The 25,352-nt window shown below is 44.2% G+C and overlaps 1 long non-coding RNA gene across 1 annotated transcript in view; it reads right to left on the minus strand.

Moving 5' to 3' along the window:
• Positions 1 to 22,088: 22,088 nt before the first annotated feature.
• LOC111234068 overlaps positions 22,089 to 25,352 on the minus strand; it is a 10,560-nt gene continuing 7,296 nt past the window's right edge. The window contains exon 3 of the long non-coding RNA XR_002665638.1: positions 22,089 to 23,869. This is a non-coding gene — a long non-coding RNA (uncharacterized LOC111234068). The remainder of the gene's footprint in view (positions 23,870 to 25,352) is intronic.

Raw genomic sequence — 25,352 nt, forward strand, 5'->3', positions numbered from 1 at the left:
AAAGATCCAGAGGTTGAAGCAATAACGTGTTTTGTCAGTCATGATAGGGAGAAATGTCACCGAGTATTATTGTGAGATAAGTACATGAAGGGAAGTTATTAGCAGGTTTATCTTTAATCCACATCAGTTAAAACACACAGAGACAGAAAGGAGTGAGAGGGAGAAGGTAAAAGAAGCAGCCGTCAGTTCTGCAGTGCAACACAATTAAAAGAATGTTTTCTCTTTTAAAAGGATTATGGCAGTTTGTGCTTTTGGCATTTGCACTCCAGACCAGTAGGGGGCAATAACAGGGTCACAAATACAACACACCTGAGCTCTTGGTTCTTCGCAGGAAGAGTGAGCATGGCCTGGACCTGGACCTGGACCTGGACCTGCACCTGGACTTGGACCTGGACCTGGACCTGGACCTGGACCTGGACCTGCACCTGGACTTGGACCAGGACCTGGACCTGGACCTGGACCTGGACCTGGACCTGGACTTGGACCTGGACCTGGACCAGTGTCAGGGCTGATTTTAGCTGCTCTACTCAGGCAGATTTCAGAAACCTGTCTGTTCCCGCCACGGCTCCTTCCTGTGGTGGAGACGCCATGACACGAGCACACCTGGAGTCACAGGTACTCAGTCGGTATCTCAGACATCTGTAATAAAACATACCCCCCCCCCCCCCGCGTCTGAACAGCCTCTTCACCCAGACAGCAAGACAGGAAGCCTGCACACATAATGCCTCATGTCTGCATGTAGAGGGGCCTCTCTCTCTCTCCCTCTCTCTCTCTCTCTCTCCCTCTCTCTCCCTCCCTCCCTCCCTCTCTCTCTGTGTGCCTCCTACCCCCCCCTTTTGCAGGCTTGTTGCCTCTCAGACAGTCCTGATCCTGCAGCCTCCTCCTGAGAGGCAGCCAGTCAGCTACAAAAGACTGGATGTGTGTGTGTGTGTGTGTGTGTGTGTGTGCCTCCTGTTTGTTGAGAAGCTGACTATGTTGCTTCTTTGTGCCTGGTTCAGTTCAGATTCACACGTCGACAGTTTTGACCAGGAAGTAAATTTAGAAACTTGATCGGGGACTGAAGTTGTATATTAGATTTTTCAGTGACTTTCAGTTATTCTGGTTTTATTTTTCACAAAAACTTGAGGTTTGATGGTCCTTGGGTTAAACAGTTGTACCATTAGCTGAAACACAACACTTTAAAAATATAATCCTCAAGCTCTCTGTCTGTGCTGTTTGCCGCCATATTATTGTCATTGACACAATGACTGTTGGGATAGGTTGATCCACCACGATGGATCCACCTGTGGGATCCTTTGTTGTCCAGGAGAAGAGGGCGGCATTTGAAGGAGCCTTTACGAAATGGGACAACCACGTCGTGCCGCTGTGACGCCGTCAGTCTTGAAATGCAGTCTCTCTGAGTTGGGGCACAGCTAAACCTAAACGTGACGAAAGCTTATCCATATCCTTGTCATCAAACGAGAGATTTTTCAACAGTGTTCTGGACGGCTGAACATAAGACAAATGATGTCCTGACCAGAAAACATCTATGCGTCATTCTGGAGGGCAGTTATAAATGACGTCTTTGGTCATTTCATTTGGAGGGCCTGTTGTGTACTTGGCAATCGACGCAGAGGTCATTACGTCCTGGCTGAAGCGTTAAGAATCACTGGCAACCAGACACCAGCATCTGTCTACGTCCATCCTATAAGGCATTGTTTTTTTTGGGGCTCAGTCTGTGGCTTTGTTGGATTGTGTTGTCATTGATAAGAAACCCTCTTCAAACTTCAGTTTCTCTCCGTGTTTTCAGTTTAATATGTGAAATATAATTAAATTCACACTTTCAAAGTTCAGAATAAACCGATAGATCTTCTTGGGATTGAATCATGTTTTTGTTGACTCACAGAAGGAGAAGTGTTTGAGTGTATTCAGCAGGAACTGCTGTACGGGTGGGTCCTAACTCTGCCTGTTACTTTTTCACGGATTCCTCATTCATTACACCTCACATCACATTCAGAAATGCCATCATCCTCTGTCCCGACGTGCTCTGCAACAGCCCTGGAATGACGCGGAGCTGTTTGTGACGGCATTAACATGAGAAAGCACCTCCATCTCAGTGCACTTATTTGACCTCTGACCCCACCCCCCCCTTTGTGCCTCCCAGACAGCAAATTGCCGCGGCGGTAGCGGCGGATCCCTCGCTGCCCGACTGAAGCTCCCGTCCTCCCGTCCCCGTCCTGCGGGTGGGAGGAGGGTGGATGGGTGTCTCTCGATCAAGTCGTTTAATAGCAAAGTCAATTCCCATACACCCCCCCACCCCCCCACAAACACACACGGTCACGCACGCTCCCACACTCTTAACCAGACAGGCTGGAGGACTCTGTCTCAGCGGCCTTTCTTTAGGAGCCCTGCTCCTGTCTGCACCCCCTTTTCTTGTCTGAGTTTTAATGAAGAGAGGGGGACCCATGGAAGGAGCATGATTAGGGGGACCCTGAGATGTTGAAGCCGTAGACGGTGTATATCTGTGTGTGTGTGTGTGTGTGTGTGTGTGTGTGTGTGTGTCTGGCTTCGGAAGGCTTAATCCCATAGTGTTGCAACGGGATGAGAAACATATGCAGCATATTACGGTGCATCGCTTTCACGGCAGCATCAATGGTGTCCTCTGTTTTACCATCAAAGCCTGGGAACGTCTTTGTGCTTGCTGCTGTTGCCATATGGTAATCGCCGCTGTCTGCTTTCAACACTAAAGCAGTTCTGATTACAACAATGTTGTTTTCAGATTTTTCGTAGCGCCACAGATATTAAGGGTTTTTTTTAATGCAAGACCTAATTACCATCCAGACAAAGTGATGAGGATGGTTTTTATCAGCAAAGGCTGATATTTTAGACTTTGAGGGACATACACAGCTGTGTTTTTTTAATTCTTATTTTGCAGTGAAATGTACTTGCGGCTGGTATATTACTTATCAATAGGTTATATAATTTGAGGTCAACCCTGCATCTCCTTTGCAGATTTTATTCTGTGTTTTGGTCTGATTGTAATTGTTTAGGAAATTATTTCTTCATTTAAATGCAATAATGGATCCCAGAGTTGAAATCCCAGCGCCTGAAGACGTGTGTGTCAGAGGGTCATACGGCCTTAAAGAGCTGCTAACCCTGAAAGAATCTCATTAGTCTAGATTTCAATGAAAAGTTTTACCATGCCATGTAATGTCTGAAATGATGTCTCAGAAAAAAACTTTCCCACAATCCTACAGACACTGAATGTCTGAAATGTATGAATAAATTTATGAACACATTCAGGGGTGATCTTCTTTCTATCGCTGATTTCACTTTAACTCCTCAAACAACAGAAGCTGAGTGTCTTCTTCAAGGAAAGTTTGTGAAGCAGGAAACAAGCAGATAAATCAAACCTGTCACTAGACATAATCTTGATATTGGATGATTCTGCAAAACCCCAGATTACGACCAATAACAGCATTCTGCAGGGTCCTCTGCCAGTCTTTAAAAAATCTTTTCTTTCTGCATCTGCACATGGTAACCATCCTGCAGTGATGGTTAGGAAAGCATTATGGCAAATTAACTAAAATAAAGGTATGGCTAGAGTGAGACTGCTAAAACACAATACCTTCCTGCAATACCTCTGAAAACACGGGACGTAAAACCGTGACTGGTAGAATCACCCAAAATGAACTAATCCAGAGGGATACTCGTTAAACTTACTAATTGATATATTACAGCCCTCGTTTGACAAGAGAGAAGACAGACAGCCACCAGGTGGGTTTACATCCAAATATAACATGAAATTTAACTCAATTTCAAGGCAAAAAAAAGAAAGAAGCTAATTTAATGCACATTTCCATCCACGATACTGTTACGTGAATATTTAGAGTTGGTTAATCAAGATAAACAGTTGGTGGCGCTGATCCAGGGTCCATTAAACCACTGTAGAAGAAGAAGGTGCGACCTGATGATGTAATTAAAAGAACAAGAGTCAAAGTTAAGTGAAAAACCAAATAGAAAACAAACTTATTTGTTGCGTGTATCAATTTAAAGGTGCTATTTGTACGTTTTGCTATTGCTACATAGCTAACGGGAGTATTAACAGCTGTTTACTTTCTAGTTTCCCAAGAGCTTCAGCCGTTTTTGCGTTTACAATGCAAAAGGTCTTAATACGTCCTATGAGCAGCAACTTCTTCAGGGCAGACTGGACGCTACAGTGACTCGGTATCGGAAAGTGGCTGGAGCTAGCTTGGTTGGCGTGCTAACTTCAGTAGAAATAGAAGCAAAACAAGAGGGTTGCTTTCCACAGCTGGAGACAGCTCTCGGTGAGTAAAGGAATGAAGTTTGATGCTGAGCTCACAACCTTCTTCTTCTTCTGGACTGGTTAGGAAACAGCTGTTAATGCTAACGTTAGCTATGTAGCAACAGCAGAACTTGCAAACTTCCAAAACAGTCTCCTTAACAGTCTCTGATGTTTTTCGTCCACCTCTATTTTCAGTCTCTTCAGAAGAACGGATGCCTCAGTGGACGTTTCGGTCACAAGCTGTTTGACATTTTCAGATGTTTCCACTCTGTAGGACATTTTTTGGAAAAGATCTGTTTTTTTTGGTGTGAAACATGTCGGTTTGATATTGACGGAAGGTCAGAAAGAGAAGATGTGCCTTCAGATTCAGCCGGGTTATTATGGACGTGGTCAGAGAAGGCTACTGGAGGTTGATGATGCTGTGGGGGTTCAGTAGATTCATTGGAGGCCAGGTCCGCCCTGAGTGCCTCCCTAATCACCAACACTCACTCCTGATTGTTCATTGTCCTGGACGAGACTGGAGCTGGCTGTAGGAGGCCATCAAGATGTTTCCGTCCCCTGCCTTCCTCTTTTCCCAGGGGGACAGTCAGACACACATGTAGAGGTCAAGTGACACGGCATCCAGTCCCTCCTTCGCCCATTAACCCCTGGAGGTCAGGGAGTATTTGTGCCTGTCTTGACCTGTCCTGGTGTTTTGAGTGAGGTCTCGTGGTTGAACAATGAACATAACACACACTCAGGGGTTCTCTATCCTCTGTGTGTCTCAGCGCTGATATGTTCAGGTGCTAATAGTGGGGTTAGAGTGAAACGGTTGCCATGACTCCCAGAGTGAAATGTCTCTCAAGACCTTCCTGTGTGTGTGTGTGTGTGTGTGTGTGTCTGCTGATTTGAAGGGAAGGACCAGAGCAAAGGCTGAAAATAGGTTCAGTGACCTTGTGGCTTTGACTTTGGGTTCTGGTTATGTTTCTTGTATTTTGTGCAGTAAGTGCACGCTTTTATGTAGAGCAGCTCACTGTGTCTGCAGCAGCAGAACAGGCCTCAAATCTAAAATCCTAGATCACAGCCCAACACTTCTCAGTGGTGTGAAAGAACATGCATATACAGATTGTCAGGACAGGTAATTTCAGGTAACCTTTGAACCTTCACAGTCCACTGGGTGTCGGGGCTAAAAAATTCTGCATTTTTGCTTGATGGATGACAAAAGATTATCAGTATTTCTAATCATAGCTTGATCATTATGTGACTGCAGATTACACAGCGTTGATATTTGCCACCCAAGCTTTGACCTTGTCACTCGCCACAAGGGAAATACCAAGCTCAGCACAGCAGGGGGTGCTGAGTGAAGGTAATAACTTTGGCCCCAGGGGGTCATTCCCCTCAGAGCCCACAGGTGGATGCTGGGGCGGAGGTTGGGGCTTATGAAATTCTATGTGAACAACAGCAGCAGCAGCAGCGACAGCAAGTGACAGCAAGTGACAGCAGAGCTTTCAGCGGCCACGGGACGACGACGAAGGTCCTCTACCCTTCAGGAAGAACTTACTTTAACCAAAACCACGACCTTTTCCTGAACCTAACCATGTGGACTTTTGTGCCTAAACTTAACCACACTGACCCTGTTCATTATTGTTGCCATGACGATGATGGTCTGATACACTCCTATGGCTCGTATCCGAGGACAAACAACCTATGTGGTCGTTTATGTCGTAATATATGGAAATTCTCTTCTGACGCCATAAGCGAAAACGAGGGGGGAGGCTCATGTGGCTCCAACCCCTTTGATACGACCCATACTAGTGTCTCCTGAGATGGCGCCCCTACCTACCTTTGTCACCATGGTTACTATGATAATGGTCATGGCTTGGTTAGGTTTAGGAAAAGATGGTGATTTGGCTGAAAATAGTGTTGTTGTGAATCAGCCGTCACAGACGCAGAAAGTGACAGAGATAGTTGTGGAACAAACTGAAAAAACAAGAGCTTTTCGAGGGACGTTTAAACCCTGCGTATTTTCCCGCCCTCACGCAGCTGCTCGGGGCTTGAGGAGAGCTTGGATGTCAGATCGTTGAACGTCCTTTATGAGTCGTTTGTTTTGCTGTTATTTTTCTTTGGAGAGCAGAAAGATAAAAGATGGTTAAAAGAAACTTAAGATTTATAATTCTTTAAAAATAAATGTGCACACGATGACAGAAAAGTTGTCATGGTTAATTTCCTTAAGGGGTTCAGGGGTCACAGCTGAAGCAGCCTGACAGTATTAAAAGACACATTCAGTGTGAAAACAAGCCGCCTCTCAGCGTCACGCAGGTCTTACATCAACAGCCAACAGTTCAAACATCCGATTCAAATGAAATCACACACTGTAAAGCACTCTGCGCTTTATTGCTTTGTGAAGTACAATGCGTTTGACAATCTATTCACTTAACGTTTTCATAGAGGAAAGCGGCGGTAACGGGCTTCACAGTCGCCCCTTTTTTCTTCAGTTTTATCTCATCGCTAGGCAACCGCTTGCAACAATTCAGCCATATGAGCCACGTGAGAGCTTTGTGTTGTGCACACTTCTCAACTGGATAAACAGCACGACGCCGAGAACAAACCTGCTACAACTGTCTGTAATGAGCCGTATTTATAGACGTGGATGTGGTTAAATTTTTATATGTGATCACTGCCGGGCTGCTGTTTGTTGTGTCGCTCCTCTTGTTTGTTCCTTTTCTTCCACCTCCTCAGTCTCAGTTTGAAGAATTCTTGAAAAGTTAATCTGGAAACTGACGCTTTTTGTTTAATGCCAACGTGTGAAAACATATCACATTCGGAGGGAGATATTTGATATTTAGCAGCATTAGATATTATTTTACTGCTGCCACCTTTTTAAAAAGGGGTTTTATTCAAATTTCATTTGTACCTTCTGAGTGGATTTAAATCTAATATTCACACTCGCTGCTAAGAGGAGGTGTTTGGTTAGATATGACAATAATAATTCCCCTCTATCATGTTGTAAAAGGATGGTTTAATAGTAGAGCTACAATTGATGATGTGGCTTTATTTTCTACCATTTCTATCTGGAAATTGCATCTGATCGTTCAAAATAATAAATAAATTAATAAAAAATCCTGCAGCTTTCCTTCAGTGTGGTGCCTGCAGTTCAGTTCAGTGCTGAGATAATGGAGTGAATGAAAGGTGTTTATACAGTATATAATCAGTGTCATACTGTTTTTTTCTAGGTTATATTTAAGAAATAAATGTATTCAACCATCAGGAAATGGCACGATAACTGCAGTGACACTGGATTGTCTGTTTTCCCTTTTTATTTAGTAAAACACACTGAGCTTCATGTATTAAATGTGATACATGAAGGTTTATTATTAGTATTATCAATCAAGCTGCAACTTTGAAACATCATCACCAGTTAACTTAAAAAAACTATAAATACTATACTTTTTAAAAAATCTATTCATATTTAATTAATTCATTAATTGATTGTTTGTGTTTTTCTGGAGTTATTACAAAACTTGTTTTTGCACCTTCAAAAATCAGGTTTTTAATGTTTAGTCGCCTGATGTTTATGTACATTTAATATTGTCAGTTTTCACTCTCACACTGTCACGACACAAAGAATCTGAGCTGCTTCTGTTTGTGTAGAAACCTAAACCTAAATTAAAATCCAGATTTCTGTGGGGAGCAAAGCATGATGGGACACACACACTTACAGATGGAGGAGCTGGGGCGTAGGGGTTGGACATACAAAGACAGATATATATTTTTTTAAATGCAGCTTTAAAAGAAAACAGTTTCTTTATGTTTGAAAACACTGTAACATGATGTTTTTTTTTACTGTGTGGAGCTTCTTTTGTTCTGGTGTGATTGCGGCTCCAGCTGGACGTCAGCAGGAGGTTAATTAACCCTGAAACTAACAAACAAAAAGAACAGAAGAAGAAGAAAAGAAACAACACTATACGCAAACACAACAGCAGCTTTTTAAGATCATCATTCATCATTAAAGATACGTTTAAATTCACTTTTAACTTGAATGTATGAGACAGAAAGCCACACTGCTGCAGCTGCGGTTTATTTTATCACTATCAATAAAAAAAAATAAGAAAAATGTCTTAAAATTGTTTTGTCTGAATGATCGCATCACCTGCTAACGATGGAGCTAATAGACGGTACAGCTGGAGAACACGTGGTGCTGGAAATGAAGGATGTGTGTGAAAGGAGCTGAATACAGCTCACACACACATATCACTGTGTGTACGCCCTCCCTCCGTCCTTCCATATGCCCTTCTTTACAATCTCTCTCTCTCTCTTTCTCACACACACTCACACTCACACACACACACACACTCTCTCTCTCTCTTGCACGCTGGGGCTGAGCTGTGGTGTAATCCAATCAGAGCTCCTGAATGAAAGGGGGAGGAGGCGTGCATGTGGATTAAGGTGTACAACAACTAACCTTATGGGATCACATAAATTGACACCGTCGCTCCCAGGAACGGGGGCCTCACTCCGGAGGCCCCACAGGCCCCCAACACGGCCTCACGCCACTCCGAAAACACTTCAGTTAACCACACACTCGCTGTTATTCAGAGATTAAGCAGTTAAAGAAAAACTGTGATGTTTGTGATGTTGTACATCTGTGATGAAATGTTTTTTCCATCACAGAATTATCACTGGCTCTGGTTATTTTTTTGTTCTTTTTCATGTACATTTACGTCTGTTTCCTCAGTTTCCCAGAATTCTCCTCCAGAAAAAAGTGTCGTTCCCTCTCTGCCAGAAAAATGACCTTTACATTATCACTGATTAGTTTTGCCAGTTACTTTCTGAGAGACATTCACTGGATGCTGGAGTTCGCCATCAGAGACTGAAAACAGTTTAATGATGCTTAAGATTCCACAACCAGGTTTTACTGGAAAACTAATGAACTATCACTGACTGATTTACAGATGCTTCAGTATCAACATTTGTAAATTGACAGATTTCCCAATTACGTTTATAAAAAAAAAAGCGTGAATTTAATATTTTCTTTTGCAAATTAGTAACGTATAAATGTAAGTTTTAGGTCTGAGGGCTGTGAATGTTTTCACACACACAAACTGTGTCATATAACACTCATATCACTTATCACTATCATAATTGTTTTGGTTTTGTGTGATTCTCTCATCGTCATTAATTAAAAAAAAAAAAATCAAACATCATCAGCGTTTGTCAAACTTCACGTCATGATCAAAACCTAGAAACTCTCCACGCCACCGGCGGCCGTGGCTGGACGCCGCCGTCCGTCAGTCTCATAAACGCGAGAGGCCTCTCCGTAACGCCTGTGAGGGAATTTCTTCAAATTTAGTAAAAACCTCCACACGGACTCAAGAAGGAACTGATTGGATTTTGATGGTCAAAGGTCAAAGGTCAAGGTCACTGTGACCTCACAAAACACGTTTCTGGCCATAACTCAAGATTTCCTGCTTTAATTATGACACAATTTAAACACATAAAATTATAAAATAATGAAGTGATGACATTTTTAAACAAAAGTGTCAAAGGTCAACTTCACTGTGACATCATCACGTTCTGCAAAAACACACGACCATCACTGCTGTAAGTCGGGAAGGAGATTGTGACCGTATTTTCTGCAGCTTGAGTGGATGGCGGAGGGATACAACAGCGAGGCGGTGATTCTGACTTTGTGTTTTCACATACAAACGTTCCTAAATGTAGTTCAGCATCTCATGTGACATGAACGTGATGGAAGTGCTGCGCCGCCCTTTTAAGGCGGACCTGAGTCGGCTTTTCCGGACAGCGCCCAGATTCATCAACAGCTTTTACACAAAGACGATAAAATCCACACAACAAAGCCGAGGTTTGGGTAAAATCCTCTAGTAGGAGCCGAGTGTAAAAACGCTCTAAATGTGTAGGTCAGCGTTCCTCGTCCTGGTCGTAAGGCTGCAGAGCCCCGCTGCTTTTCTTTCTTACCCTCTAATTAGCAGCTGATTCACACCAGGGCCAGCAGGTGAACGCAATCAACTGCAATTAGCTGGTCAGACAGAGAAACAGCAGCGACTGTGGCAGCGGTGTCTGTCGACAGGGCGACAGTGATAGCGATATCATGGTGGGATTTTCTAATGGGGGATAAAGGCAGTGAGGGTACAAACAAAGCCAGGAGAGAGTCGACTTAGAGCTGAGGAGATGAAGCTGTGGCCGCTGGTCTCTGCTTCTGCAGCAGGTTTCATCATGTGTGATTGGAGGTTGGGAGAGAAAATGGCAGCTGCAGGAACCACCTCTGTGATTCTGGGGGGAGCGACGACACAATCGTGACATTTACAGCCGACATCTTAGATCACTGGAACATCAGCTGCACGTATCCGCTGACTTTTATTCCAGCAGTCGTCGCAGCAACATCTCAATCATGATGAGAATCCCCCGCTCCTGGTTTTTAAACGCAGGAGTCGCATTCTCTGATGAAACAGTTGTTTTAGTGGGAAGTTTAGGAGTAAACAGCGTCTGCGTGTTGTTGCTCCACCGTCGTCTGTGACTTGACTGTTTCAGCTGTGTTGCCGCTGCATGGCATCAAAAGGGAGGATGGTAACAACAACAAAAATATCTAAATACAAGATGTTGTCACAGTAGTGTACAGGAATGTCTGTAAATCACTAACACCAGTCATTATCACCAACTCGTCAGATGTTTGTACTGAATCTCTGCAGCGGCTCCCAACCCCGAAAATGACTCAGTCATTTTCAAAAACACAGATTTCTTCTCACATTATTTCATCTAAATGATGTTTAGAAGCTACAGAGGTGAACAAAGGCACAAAAGATCAAATTAGAAAAAGAAAAAAGCGTAATATAAGTATGATTTTGTGTAGCTTAAGTACTTTTTACCCCCCCAGTTGTGAAAGACAGAATCTGAGGGGTCACAGATGTCTGGCTAATTTTCAATCTCATCTCACAAGTTCAGCTGTTTTCATTGTTTCCTAGAAAGCAAAACTAAAAACCTCTGGCCCGAGTCCGGCCCATATACTTGCACATCTGGGCAGAGTCTGGCTGTTATCCTCCGGTATTGACTGAGAGTGTGCAACAGGAAGTAGCATCTTACAATCATGCCGTACGTGGGCCAGATTCGGGCCGTGGAACCAGGAATATACCGGGCCAGAAGAAAACAAGGAAGTGGCCTTCGAGTATGGGCCGGATTCATTCTGCTATCTGAAGGCACAGTGACGTTTCACATGAGGGTTATTCATGAAAACCTCGACCGAAGCTTCGTCCATATTGTCTTGCGTCTTGTCTTTGGCCTTGGACAGGACAGAAGAAGTCAGAAATCTTGTCACGTGGCCTCAACTTGTACGTGACAGCTTTGACAGTAAAGAGCCTTCATCACATACAGTTCTAATGTGTACTCACAACAGCCTATAAGTGAAGTCATGAGGAGGGGGAGAAAATGTTTTTTTTTTCTGTCCATAAAGCGACGTCTAATTATTCAATTTAAACAGCGAAGTGTAACCGGAAAGCAGCGACGGTTAATGGACACAGCATCTTTTGTTATTTACTCTTTCTGGCTGTTAATGTCGCCGTCCCCCGCCTCCCCTGTCTCATTATGGGTCAACACAAAAATATGCACAAATACACACATTACTACATCACCTTCACACACACACACACACACACACACACACACACACACAAAGGGTGGCAGTTGCTTGTCAGACTGGTGCCATGCTCCACCTCTCCTCACAGCTTTCATGCTAGCTCCTGGTTGCCTTGGCAACTGGCTGTGTGTGTGTGTGTGTGTGTGTGTGTGTGTGTGTGTGTGTGTTGGCACTGTGTCGAGTACAACATGAAGAGAGAGGAGAGCATGAGCAGCAAATGCAGATACACATGCAAAAAACATGTGCAGAGAACACACACACACACACACACACACACACACACACAAATTAATTTATGGAGATGTGAGAAGTGCAGGATTAGCATTATGCCTGGCGTTACTACACATCCACTTTAGTGGCCTGACGGCGAAACAGACCACAAAACCACATCGTCAAGCCAGGACACGTTGGAGCTTCTCTCTCTCGCTCTCTCTCTCTCTCGCTCATATAAAAGCCTTGTTTTGGAAAATGCATTAAAGAAAAAAAAAAAGAAAACAAAAACTACGATAATTAGTGAACGACAGGAAATGCCCAATCAGTGGTAATTTAAAAGCGGTAAGAGTGTAATTGACTGCTGCTGTCTGTTAAGTGCCTCCTGTAATTTATGGGGACTCATTCTGTTGTGTAATGTGTGCATATTGTTATGTAAAAATTATATGCATGGAATACATCCTGAATATATTGTGTGTGTGTGTGTGTGTGTGTTGTGTGTGTGTGTGTAGAAGCCTATTGTTAACTGTGACCACAAAAGGTGATAGATTTACTGTATATTTTAGAAAAATATAGTTTTGACTGGTAAAACTATATGAACGCCATGATGATGATGATGATGATGATGATGATGATGATGATGATGATGATGATGATGATGATGATGATAATTCAATATCTCATTCTGACAAACATGAATCTGTTGCTGTAACTCAACTCTCCTGGTTTCAGCTTTGTGAGTGTAAAAACCTGCTGTAATGAAGAACTGGTGAACTTCAGATTGATCTGAAAGCTCGTTTCAGTCATGGACCTTTATCAGGAATCAATTAGTTAGTGATTAAACCTGGGATTTATTTAATTTTACTGATCTTTTTTCTTTTATTACTTTTCAGATTTTTCATTGTGTCATAGTAAAAGTTTTTAATAATAAAAATCATTAACATTTCACCCCAATGTACTGTCGCCTATATCTTTAACATTATGTGGAAACCTGACCATTATTATAATGCTTCAATAAAAACATGCATTTAAAAGCCTTGTTAGTCCCTGTTGGATAATATTAAAGCATAAGGCGAATGTGAGTCTAAATAAACTCCAGTGTGTGTGTGTGTGTGTGTGTGTGTGTGTGTGTGTGTGTGTGTGTGTGTGTTCATGGTAAAGGAGGAACATGTCACCCAGAGAGGCTGTTCTTGTTAGAAGGAAGGTTTTTGTTGGTGAACTTCTCCTTTAAAAACACGGATATCAGGCTGAAATAGAGGTCAGAGGTCACCCCATGGATATGTTGTGGTTTGTCTAGTCCGTTTTACGGCAACAAAAAGCTGCAGGGATTTCCACCCTGTCGACCTTCCATTGTGCAGAGGTTGGAGAGGTGGGGGGGGGGGGGGTCAGCGGCGATGCTGTGTTTTATAGGGTGACGGTGGTGGTCTGCCTGACCTCTGACCTCTGCCTGGTCACAGAAGAGAAAACAAACATATGCTCTTTTTCAATGGGCTCTAAATCACGAGGGACAACTTGTGGTGTTCCAGTTCATTAAATAGATTTGAACTTTTGCTCCGTGGTCAAGATTAGTCAGCGATGATGTAATGTCACACCCCTGTCAGACCGCAGCAGCAGCTGTCCGGGAGGACACCGTGTTTCACATCCGTGTGAGGTGACCCTGCTCCCAAATCCAAAGGCTTTAACCAGCCTGACTCTGCTTTACACTTCTGGTTTGAAAATGTTCTTCTTCATTAACATTTCGCTGTAACTCTGATGAACTGACAGGAAGTTCCAGCCCCAAATGAGACACTTTCATTCACTGAACGGATCTGAAAAACTTGAAATGACAACAATTCTTTGCTTGGACCAATGAGGAGGTGGAACTGTTAGTGAAAGTAACACATGAGTATAAGCAGCAGGAAACAGAGATTGGAGGAAGGATATGTCGTAATGGATGAGACCCAATTAGGAAGCGACCGTGTTTGTCTGCGTCACAAAGTTTTAAAACTAAAACATGTCCAGCAGCGTTTTCCAAAATGCCAACTGGCTGCCGTCCATGTTGAATTTACAGTGTGTGACATAAATCAAAACGCAGCATCCTCTATAAACAGTGACATGCTGGAGCTACAGCTGCACACCTGCGTCTCACGTGATGTTAAAGCATCTTCTAGTGAGGTCAAAGGTCAATTCAACCCGTGTTCAGCCTCCCCCCCCCCGTTAGCCCCGTATCCAAACATACAAAGAATGTGTCTCACATGAATCTTACCTGAAGCTTGTTGAAGTTTATTCTGTGTCCCTCAGTCGGACCAGCGGCATCACTCCCTGCTGCAGCAGATCTCCTCCCTCCATGCTGAATCATTTTGGCGTCTCCACGCAGCCTTTGACCTGAGAGAGAGGCAGAAATAATTAATATAATTGACTTTAAAAACCTAATTAGGACATCGTTCTGCATATCCAGCAGAATCTTATTCTCACTACTCACACGCACACACACACACACACACACACACACACACACACACACACACACACTTTATTCCACAGCAGCCATCTTGAATATAAAGAGCTAACTGTGACGCTGTCTTCTTCAAATATCTTACGTCACCATGCAATCACACGAAAGTGTTTATCTAGAAAGGTTTGTTGCATGTGCGTGTGTTCGGTTATGAAACTGGTGCTGGAGCGACTCCTTCTGTGATGTCACATATATGATATTTGTGTCTTTAAAGGTCCAGCCTGTATTCAGAAACTGAGCCTTAAAACCAGCCGTCAGGACTTCTGGAACTTTGTGATGTCACAACAAAGCAGTCACCAAGCCCCGCCCACCTGGACCCACCATCCAAACCTTTACAGGATTTGGTTTCTTTGAGTGTTTTTACCTGAAATCTGCTATATTTTTATTGGATCACTCAGAAAACAATCAGCCAATCAGAAGAGAGGCTCAGAGCCTCCTCTCTTCTGATTGGCTCACTGACCTGTTGTTACTAGAGCTCCAGAGAGAAGCCTGAGAGAGGAGATGTAAAACTACACTGAGATGGTTTTTGGTTCTTAAAAACCCAAATATATCTTCTTATGGATCAACACTTCAAATAAAACACAGAAGAAGAGGAAAATATGGAGCTGGTGTCAGATTTAGACGGGAAGCGATTGATAGATACCAGATATATCAGGCTGATTTGTATGAAATGAAAATGTGGAATATTATAATTGAAAGCCGCACCTCTTGTGTTCGAACATTTACATTTACACATTTGTCAGATGCTTTTATCCGAAGCGACTTACAATTGAGGAGCAACACTAAAGCTTCAGTGCAGGAGGAGACCTTGAGGTAAGAAATAAATCTGTTCAATAAGACAAAGTGCAGGGAGATCAGGTGAAGAAGAGTGAGGTGCGACTTGTTAGAGAGCGATTCACTCAGTGTCAACATCAAACAGCTGCAATAAAGAGCTGGAGCAGCGTAATGTCTCCGATACAGAGTCGTTTGAAGCTACTTATGGGAAAACAAAAGAATAAATGTACATTAGCGTATGAGTTCAAAAGCACATTATACAGTATTTTATCAGGGAAAACATTCTTATCCTCATAGGAGGCGCACTGGTCCGTGTATGGGCCCATTAGATGGTTCTGAACATGTTCTGACTGGGTTAAACAATTAAACGTTGGTCAATACAGACAGGCTGTACCTCCTTAGATCAGTTAGAGTCTCCAGAATTCAATTATTCACTTCATTTTGCGCTAACCATAAGCACATAAATACGATTTATTAATATCCACCAGCATTGTGTACCAGCTGAGTGTGGTGACTGCCTACCTTTTAGACTCGTAGAACTGCGATTCTCTCCCCATTCCTACGTTAGTTGTATTCCTTTAGTCCGTAACGGTCCACAGGTCACAAAAATCAAAAAGGGTTCCTTATAAATGTATTCCAGGTTGTGAATATCGTCCTGAGAAGTCCAAAGTTAAAAAATAAAGCATAAAGGCCTAGTAAACTAAACTATGAGGCTCAGAGGCCTTGAAGCTTCGCAGAGCAGTTTTTGACAATGTGTAGAAGTATTGTTGAGCTCTTTCATTGTTCCTGTATAAAGTATATCCTCTCGGCGAGGACTGAGAAACACTTGTATGAGCTGATGTAGTTTAGGTAGGGTTGCAGTCACATGCAGAACAAGCACATTTTCAGAAACTATGTTACGTTTCAGGTGAGGTCTCATAAATGCATTTTGGCCGTACAGTTCTCCTGTTGTAAGCTTATTACAGTTACACAGGCAAATGGAGGCAAACTGGGTTTAAAACAGGTGGGAAGGAAACACATTATTCGCTTGTTTTCTCTGTTCTCAGCCTCAGACTCGTCTGGATCAGACGTCTGACGCGGCGGCCCCTCCAGAGTCCAGACAGACCGGTTCCTGGAGGGTCTGGACCCCCTGAATAAAACACATTTCATGCAAGTCACTGAACATTTCCTGTCCTTCACCCACAATGCCACCCACCACCACCAAACACACACACACACACACACAGGCCTTCACCACAGTCTCACACGTCACCATGAGAGCCACCCAGACGGACCTCGGCCCTCCTCGCTGCTTTTTACCTTTTGCCTCCATGTGGCCCTGATGTGGCAACACTGACACAATGGCCAGTTTGTGTGTAGCTGTAGATTTAATGCTGGGGAGTAAACAGAGACTGGGGATGGGGGGGGTGTGAGGGGGGGAGGGGGCGTGCACTGGGAGGGTGTGGCGCGGCTGTTAAAATGCAGACACTGACAGTCGCCTTGAACTTGAACCCCCCTGAGGTCCCCTTGACCTTAGCTCTTTTCCCGTGCTCCTCTCTGCCCTTGGCGGTGGTGGCGGCCTTTGTTGAGCTGTCGGCATTAACTCTTCACGCCCCCCCCCTCCTCTTTCCAACACTCTCTCCTCCATCTTCCCCTGGGGGCCAAGCCTCTTCTTCTTCTTCTTCTTCTTCTTCTTCTTGTTCTTCTTGTTCTTCTTCCTCTTCTTCTTCTTCTTCTTCTTCTTCTTCTTCTTCTTCAGCCACTTCCCCCTGTGCGGCTGATTTTCGGGGTACACCCATCTGGTCTGTGGCGAACGCCCCAGTGGGGAATTTTGTTTTCCCAGAATGCTAATCTGAACCCGAGGGGGTTTCATTCCCACATTCTGGGATCGGGGATTTATTCTTTTGTTTTTGAGGAAGGAGAAGCTCTGCAGGATTCCTGTCGTGCCACGATAAGTAAAAAAAGTAGGTGTCACCTCTGAAGTCCTCTGCAGGATTATCATCTGGATTTATGTCTGTGGCGTGACTTTGTTTTGTTTTGTTTTTTTTAGGAATTGACTGAAAAAAAACACAAGCCGATCATGAATCTGCTGAACCCTCCCCGACATTTGAACTTTAGCCCGACTGCATCAATAAACGTGTACTGGAGCCCCTAATGTTTCGGTGTTATTTGATTTTACAAGACTGTAAAACCACATTTAGATTCAGTCTCCCTGGTTGCCCCTGTTTATAGGATTTTGCCTCCTAGCTACTCACTTTCAAAGCAGCTCTGCCCTGATTGTGTCTTGCACCATTATCATTGTTTTTTCGGGGGGTTTTTGAGAGACTTGTCGCCAAAATTAGGACCTGTCACCGATCAAATACTGATGCGATTTTCAAAGGAGATGCATTACATTTTTGATTTTGTCAAAACAGCTCCATGGGTGCGAACAACAGCCTGGATGTTTGCATGGTGAGAGGAGGAGGAAGAAGAGGAGGAGGAGGAGGGGGAGGAGGGGGAGGAGAGGAGACGAGTGATTTAATCTGCTAATTTTTCTCAGGTCTTTTGGCTGTTGACAGGCAAGTGTAATGGTCCTTCAAGTAATGGAATCAGCCACTCAAGCAACACATGCACACACGCACACACGCACACACCCGCTCATAGACGCATGCACACACATTCAACCGCTGAAAGCACGCCTGTTTTGCATATGAATGACATCACCGTAAACTTTTCTGGGGAGTTTTTTTTTTTTTTTTTTTTTTTTTTTGGGGGTTGGGGAGGACAGAGGGGGACGTGGTGGAGAGGAGCGCTATGAAAGGGAAAACATTAGTCAAATCACTTCCCGCTTCAGTCACCCGCCCCGGCCAAACTACTTGACATTCCACAACAGGGCTCTCTCTCTCTCTCTCTCTCTCTCTCTCTCATCCTCACTTCTTTCGGACGTCCAACTCGTCAGGTTTAGCAAAGTTTAGCTAACCTCCTCTCCCGCTCGAGTATTTCTCCTTCATTATAAAAACACATAAGCTGTGAGAAATTGCTTCAGGGTGTGAGTGGATTTTAAGCTTAGTGTCACCGTCTCAGCTACATGCTACCTGTCCAAATGACCTCACTCCAGTTCTAAATGCTGCCGCTGTGGTCGGGTCTGTTTTTTGTTCAAGTTGTTCAGTTCCGTGAGCTTACAAAGTTCTCACACGTGCAGCGTTACAATGCTCAAAAACAGTAGTGCGACGAAAGTGTAATTAACAAAACACTTGCAGAAAGAAAACTACAATAAAGTCTTTTCTCGTGCAGTTTTACCTGAACTCCACCTCAGATACTGTGGCAGTTTTCCAGGCCCGTGTTATTTGGTCAAATAAGACCCAAAAAAAAAAGAAAAAGAAAAGAAAGTGTTTTACACATCAGTGTAATTTCTTCATCAGCATTTCAGTGACTTTGTTTTAATGTGAAGAGGTGAAGGAAGTGCTGACAACCTGAGAACCTGTTCTCACTGTGCCAATATCATGTTACCAAGTAAAAGTATTATCAGCAAACAATACTTAAAGTATCAAAAGTAAAAATACACATTATGCCATTATACAGAGAACGAACATAAGGTCCCATCCAGTGTAAAGGTCTCTGTCCATGTGTAGTGTGATTATAGATCAGGTCTAGGTTCTATATTAATACTGTGAAAGTATCAAAGCCTCAGTCCACAGAGAAATGCACACAGCCTGTATTCAGAAACTGAGCCTTAAAACCAGCCGTCAGGACTTCTGGAACTTTGTGATGTCACAACAATAAAATCCCTGTCAGCTCTGCCATCGACAGCCTCTGGACCTGCACCGTCCAAACCTCGCTGCATTTGGTTTTACCTGAAATCTGCTTTATCTTAACTGAAATATGGGACATTTAATGCATGAATATGTCATTTTAATGCTGTAGCTGGAAGTGGTGGAGCTTATTTTACCTGCTTTTACAACTGTAGAGTTGTTCCATCAAAGCATCAAAGCCATATATTGTGTAAAATGATATGTTTTATGTGTAAATTCATTAATCTACAAAGTAGTGACAGCTTTCAGGTACAAGTACGTTAAAATTGTAATTGCGTAACTTCATAATATACTTCCACCCCTACATCTAACTGTAGCTTGTAACAAAATGTTTAGTTTTGAGTTTCACTTTCAACCTCGACGTCATGTGATTTGCAAAGTTAGGAAATCAATCATCAATCAGAGATCAAATCAATTTCCCTTTTAAGAGACTTCATTTTCCAGCTCCAGATATTTTCTCTGCTGGGAATTAAAGCAGGACGATGTAAAGAGGCACAAAAGTCCCTGGACATGACGGTTTGTTCCTGGAGCTCACGAGCCAATCACTGGAGACTACACTGTCACATGGTCACACTCAAAAAAAAACAAACAAACAAAAACTTCTAGTGGATCAATCATCAGATTAAAATGTGTGAATGACAAAAAAAACAAAAAACAAAACGTCACTGAAATGACTGATGTGTTTTATGTGTAAGGGGTGTTTAAATGCATCTCTCCATCTGCGCCATCGCTGCAAAGATCGAGTATCTGGAAAGCCTTGATAATCTTCACACAACCGCACACACACACACACACACACACACACACACCTCTTTATTCATCATCTATATTTATTATAATTGGAACGTTTCACAGAACAACAAACCCCTTCAAAAGCATCTGAAGCCATTTTGTCTTTGCTCACTGAACAGAATTGCCGGGGCTGCAGCTCACAGAGGTGGAGGACAGATCTGGACAGGTGCCCACTTTTTCTTGGCGCTGACCACAGTCGGATCCAAAGAGACACACACACACACACACGCATCCTCTGTCCTAGCGACCGGTTGCAAACACGTTTCCCTCCAAAATCACACAGAATGGCCTCCTAGGGGAGCATTCCTGCATACCAATGACGATTCTGAGGAACTTGTGAAAGGAGCAGCACCCGAGTTCCTCGACCTTGGACGTGCACCAAAACCCGCCATTTCCCACTTTGGACCCCCACTCGCCACGCCACCACCGCCGCCCCCTCCCCTCCTCCTCCCCTTCCTCTGCCTTCGGCCCTTGTGTAATTGTCAATCAAACAGTCGTGGCTGGAAGTGTGGCCCTTCCATTTTCTTTTCTTAACGATCCGGTCCGGTCTAAGAGGCGGCAATGTCATCGCGGCGCCATCTTGGAAACTGATTCCTTTCGGTCCCATGATCTGATGTAGCAGCAGCCATTTTGTTTTATGTCAAGAAGAAAGCCACGCTCTCGCAGTGGAGGACCTGAGCTCGGTGTATGTTTCCTCCGTCAGGATGCTCAACACGTGAAGCAGGAGGTGGTGACTTCCTTTCCTTTCCTTTCCTTTCCTTTCCTTTTTTCGCAGAGACCTGACAAACGTTTTGAGCGCGAACAGCTGTAACTTAGACTGCGATCCCAACATGGCTGCAAATGACAGCTCCGGTTGTACGCCGTCACTCCGGCTTGCTCTGGTGTGCTTAACATTGGCACTCAGTTCATTAAGGCCTATAGCGCTTGGCTAATACAACGTGCCTCTTGGCAGCATGACAAAAACTGTGAATCAGATTATGAGGACCATAATGCCGCCAAGAAACACTGAGGGCGAGGGGAGTTGTCACGGAGGAACGCGGCGCCCGCTCTCTGGATGTTAACGCCTGGGACATAATGTAATTGCAGCCTGCCCTGGTTAATAAGGGCACTGTAATATTTGCATGGAGCTGCTGTTTATGTGTACCACGGCTCATTTCGGCGCGCGGCGCAGCTGTAAACAAGAGGAGAGCGGCTTGTAAAGCCTCTGCATCGAGCACGCAGACACCCAAGGGGGCTGCGCTGAAGCTGCCTTATAAAAAAAAAGATAATAATAATAAAAGAAACCTCTTTCATTGAATTACAGGAGACTTCATAAAAGAGGAAGGGAATGAATGAAAAGAGCTGCGTGATCAACCTGTACTGTAAAGGGTTACATTTCATTTGTTTTACAGTGGGATTACCCTCTTTTACATGATAATGCTAATGAATTGTGAGGGGCCCATATGTCAGTGTTGGCGCGTTTGCCATATGTGGTGTCAGACAGCAAATCACATACACACACACACACACACACACACACACACAAAATCACAATCACAATCACAATCAAGGATGAGGATGCTACTGTGCTCTTTTGTTTTGCCTAAATCCAGAACACCAGTGGGCCGGTGGCGCGTGTGTGTGTGTGTGTGTGTGTGGATGTAACACTGGCCTGTTACTCATCCACACAACAACACGCAGCTCAGGCTTTTCTCTGGTTACTACAGAGGCCATCTTTGCACTGATTCATTTTTTTTTTTTTAAACGAGCACAGGGCGCCGCTCTCCTCTGCCGCCGTGCAGCTCGATGCCAAACGCGACAGGAAAAGCAAACCCACGTCCCTGATGGTGTTTTGGAAATTGTTTGATCTCAGGGGAATTATGATAATCTTTTCATTTGGCTGTAACACTATGTTGGACCTGATTTGGACCAGCTATTGGAGAAATTTAGATTTTATTCTTGTTTCTTTTGTGTTTCAATATTCCTCATATATATCACATATGTTTGTTATTTTACATATTTCACTGTAAAGCTCAGTGATGTGGCGGCTGACTGGACGACCTCTCTGTCAATCACGCGAGGCTCCTCCCACCCGATCACGTGCACATCAAACTTACAAAAAAAAAAACAAAACAATGCACAACATCCAGTTTTCCATTGTTTTCAATGTAAACCTTTATTACTATTCCAACACAGTAGTTTTCCACAGAAAGGCACATGTGGTGAACACGTAGCCGTCAGATTGCGTAACACAAAGACGGCCGCTCGTCTAAAACAATAAGCTACGACATAAAGAGCGTTTCCGCACAGATCTGCATTTAAGGAGAAAAAAAAAGAGATTTAGTGCAACCCATTTCATTATTTTAGACCACAACTCATGGTTTTCATGCCACTGGACTGATATCACAAGAGTGACTCCTTTTTTTTTTTTCTTTTTTTTTTTGCCAGAGATTAAAAACATAATTTCAAGCTTATCCAGGCAGATAAGTAATTGTCTTGAGCACTGGGATGTGCATGATTATCAAAAGAATACATTTTCTAAATTAGACCAAGATATCCTCCCTTGAATCAATTGCAAAAGCACTGCATAGACATAGATTGTTTAAAGTAATATTTAAAAGATTTGCATAGATTATCAATCGTAATAAAAAATTTGCCACTTCCTGGAAATTAATATAGAATGAATTAGGCTGCGATAGTACTTGCTTTATTGCATTTGGGTGTGTGTGTGTGTGTGTGTGTGTGTGTGTTAATGTCAAGGACAGGAAATTAAGGCGGTGTTTGAAGCCAATGTATTTGTCATGTCTCACCCAGAGATGTAGCATTACAGCGAAGCAGGTGACGGCTATGAGCCAAGCTGCTGCGTCTCAAAGCCTGCTGGGAAGGTTTTAATAGTGTGGCAGGTTCTGTGTACACACACACACACACACACACACACACACACACACACACACACACACACACACACACACACACACACACACAGAACCATGAGCCCTGCTCAGCTACTCTCCTGCTGATCAAATACACTCCTGCCATCAGGAATATTAAATGTGAGAGTCCACGTTTACTCAGACTGCGGCTCGTGGCTGCACAGTCCAATCAGAGTCTGTTAAGGCGGCAAATACAAGACACAGAAACCATGTTCTGTCGTCTGTCACACACTCGCACAACACGCCCACTGTAACTTCTGCATCAGTGTATTAACGACGGGAGTGTCGGCTCCCTCAGAAACCACGTGTCTCGATGACGTCTGGAGGAACGTCTATAAACTACAGCCCAGAAACAACAACAAAAAAAATCCAAAGTACAAACAAAAAAACAAAAAATGAAGATAAAACAGTTGCATAGAGTATAAAGACGACAGCTCACTCCTTCGCCATTGTGTCAGCCGACACATGGAGCTGTCCAATCGCAGTGCAGTATTATTCACTGCTGCCGTGGGTCTCACATTCACGCGTCTTTGAGTCCTAGCAACTATAACAAAAGCAAATCAAACACAACGCGGGCTACAGCTCATCAAATATCACCTACAGTGAGTGGAGCCTTATGTTAGTTATTAGTTGACACATTATATAGTTTCAAGTCTAATTAATATTGTTTAATGATAATTTACAAACGTCAGAGCCACACCCTCAGAAACACAAAGAGAAGAGTGACGCCTCCAGCTGCTGATCTTCTGTCCGGACCCTGTTTCCCCCACAGTGTCACAGTCCATCACCGCCGTGATGTTTGCGTTCACTATCAAGTCCAGCTTTGAGCATTGGCTCCCATAATGCAACACCGAAGAGGCGAAAAACAGAGCACCGCAATGTCCCAAAGTCATCGCCGTCGTCCGCGTTTACTCCAGGCTGAAAGGCGGGAAACGGCGGCAGAAGGAGCAGTCCTGCCATCCCTCCGTCGTCTGTTGCAGATCCTCCTGCGCCGACAGCACTCACCTGTAAACACGAAAAAAGAGAAAGAGAGAGAGAGAGAGAGAGAGAGAGAGAGAGAGAGAGAGAGATGACATTAAAGATTCAGCTTCGATTCAGTCAAAACACAGAGAGAGGCCAATCATATGAATGTCAGAACAATTATCTGAGACAGTTGACTGTGAGTGGCAGTTTATCAAAAGGAGGCTTATTGGGGGTATTTTCTTGTGAGTCCTAAATCTGGCGGAGGTGAGCGCAGCTCCGTGCACCAGCTGAGGGGATTGGGGCTGAAGTTGAAAGGCCTTAGCGGGAGCCTGGTACGCTACGAGCTGCTAATACAAAGAGGAAGCATGTGACACACCCTAAGCTAGGCTGAGTTGGACTTCAGACGGTCACCAAACCTCCTTCTTTTTCTCTTTCTCTTTTTTTTTTGTGTGACATTTTCGAGCAGCTCAGACAAGCAACTTAAAATATTACAGTGGGTCAGCGAGTGCAGGGCGAACCGATAACGCAGCTCAGAGGAAAAAATCGACAAACCGCCGCGCTAATTAGCATCACCCGAGCTATTAGCGAGCATCACGTTAGCCTTGGCATTTAGCATTACACCGTCGTCGGGAGAGCGGGTGAGAAACAGGAGGGAGGGAGGGAGGGAAGGGAAGGGAAGGGGGAGGAGGGGCTAACAGCGGAGGTTGGTGGCATAAAAGGCAGTTTCGGGTATTGGTGTCGCTTTGAGTTATTGGCATCATGGTCTTGTTTTGTTGAGAGGACTACAGTGAATAAGCTTGTTAATGGTAAATTTACAGCCCCAGCATGTGGCCTAATAAAACCAGGGGATAGAGAGGATGATGAGAATGATTGCAATTTTGTGTGTGTGTGTGTGTGTGTGTGTGTGTGTGTGTGTGTGTGTGTGTGTGTGTGTGTGTGTTATGGGGAGGAGGAGGAGGGTGGGGGGGGGGGGAGGGGGTGTAGTTAGAGAAAGGGAGAGAGAAAAGTGGAAGGCGCCGGTAATTAAGAGTCTAAAAGAGTGTGAGAGAGGCGCACACCGCTCAAAGCAAACTTTGAGCCTGGATTCCTCACTTTTTATTTATGCACCCCGACTCGAACCCCCCCCACCCCCCCATCCCTCTTCACTCTCTCCCTCGCTCTTTACTTGTCTCCCCCCTTGCTGAATGAATAGCTATAACAGTGCTACCGTGTCCCATCTAGAAACACCCCCCACCCCCCCACACCCTCCTCCAATCCTCCAGCCCTTTCTCAACACTCCCTCCTCCAGCCCGGCCCTGAATAGGGAGCCGAATTGAGCAAACAGTCAGGCTGTCAGCTCAATAGGAGGTCTGGCCGTGAACTTGAAGTCCTTCCCAGGCCCCCAGCCTCACATTAGGGTGGGAGGAGTGGTGGTGGTGGTGGTGGTGGTTGGGGAGACAAGAGGGAGGAAGGGATGGTGGTGATGGGGGGTTGCAGCCAGACTTTTGGGGGGCCCCTACGTGCCAGTGTTGGGGGGGGGGGGGGG

Source organism: Seriola dumerili, unplaced genomic scaffold (assembly GCF_002260705.1).
Source record: "Seriola dumerili isolate Sdu_G_001 unplaced genomic scaffold, Sdu_1.0 BDQW01000435.1, whole genome shotgun sequence".
NCBI lineage: Eukaryota > Metazoa > Chordata > Actinopteri > Carangiformes > Carangidae > Seriola > Seriola dumerili.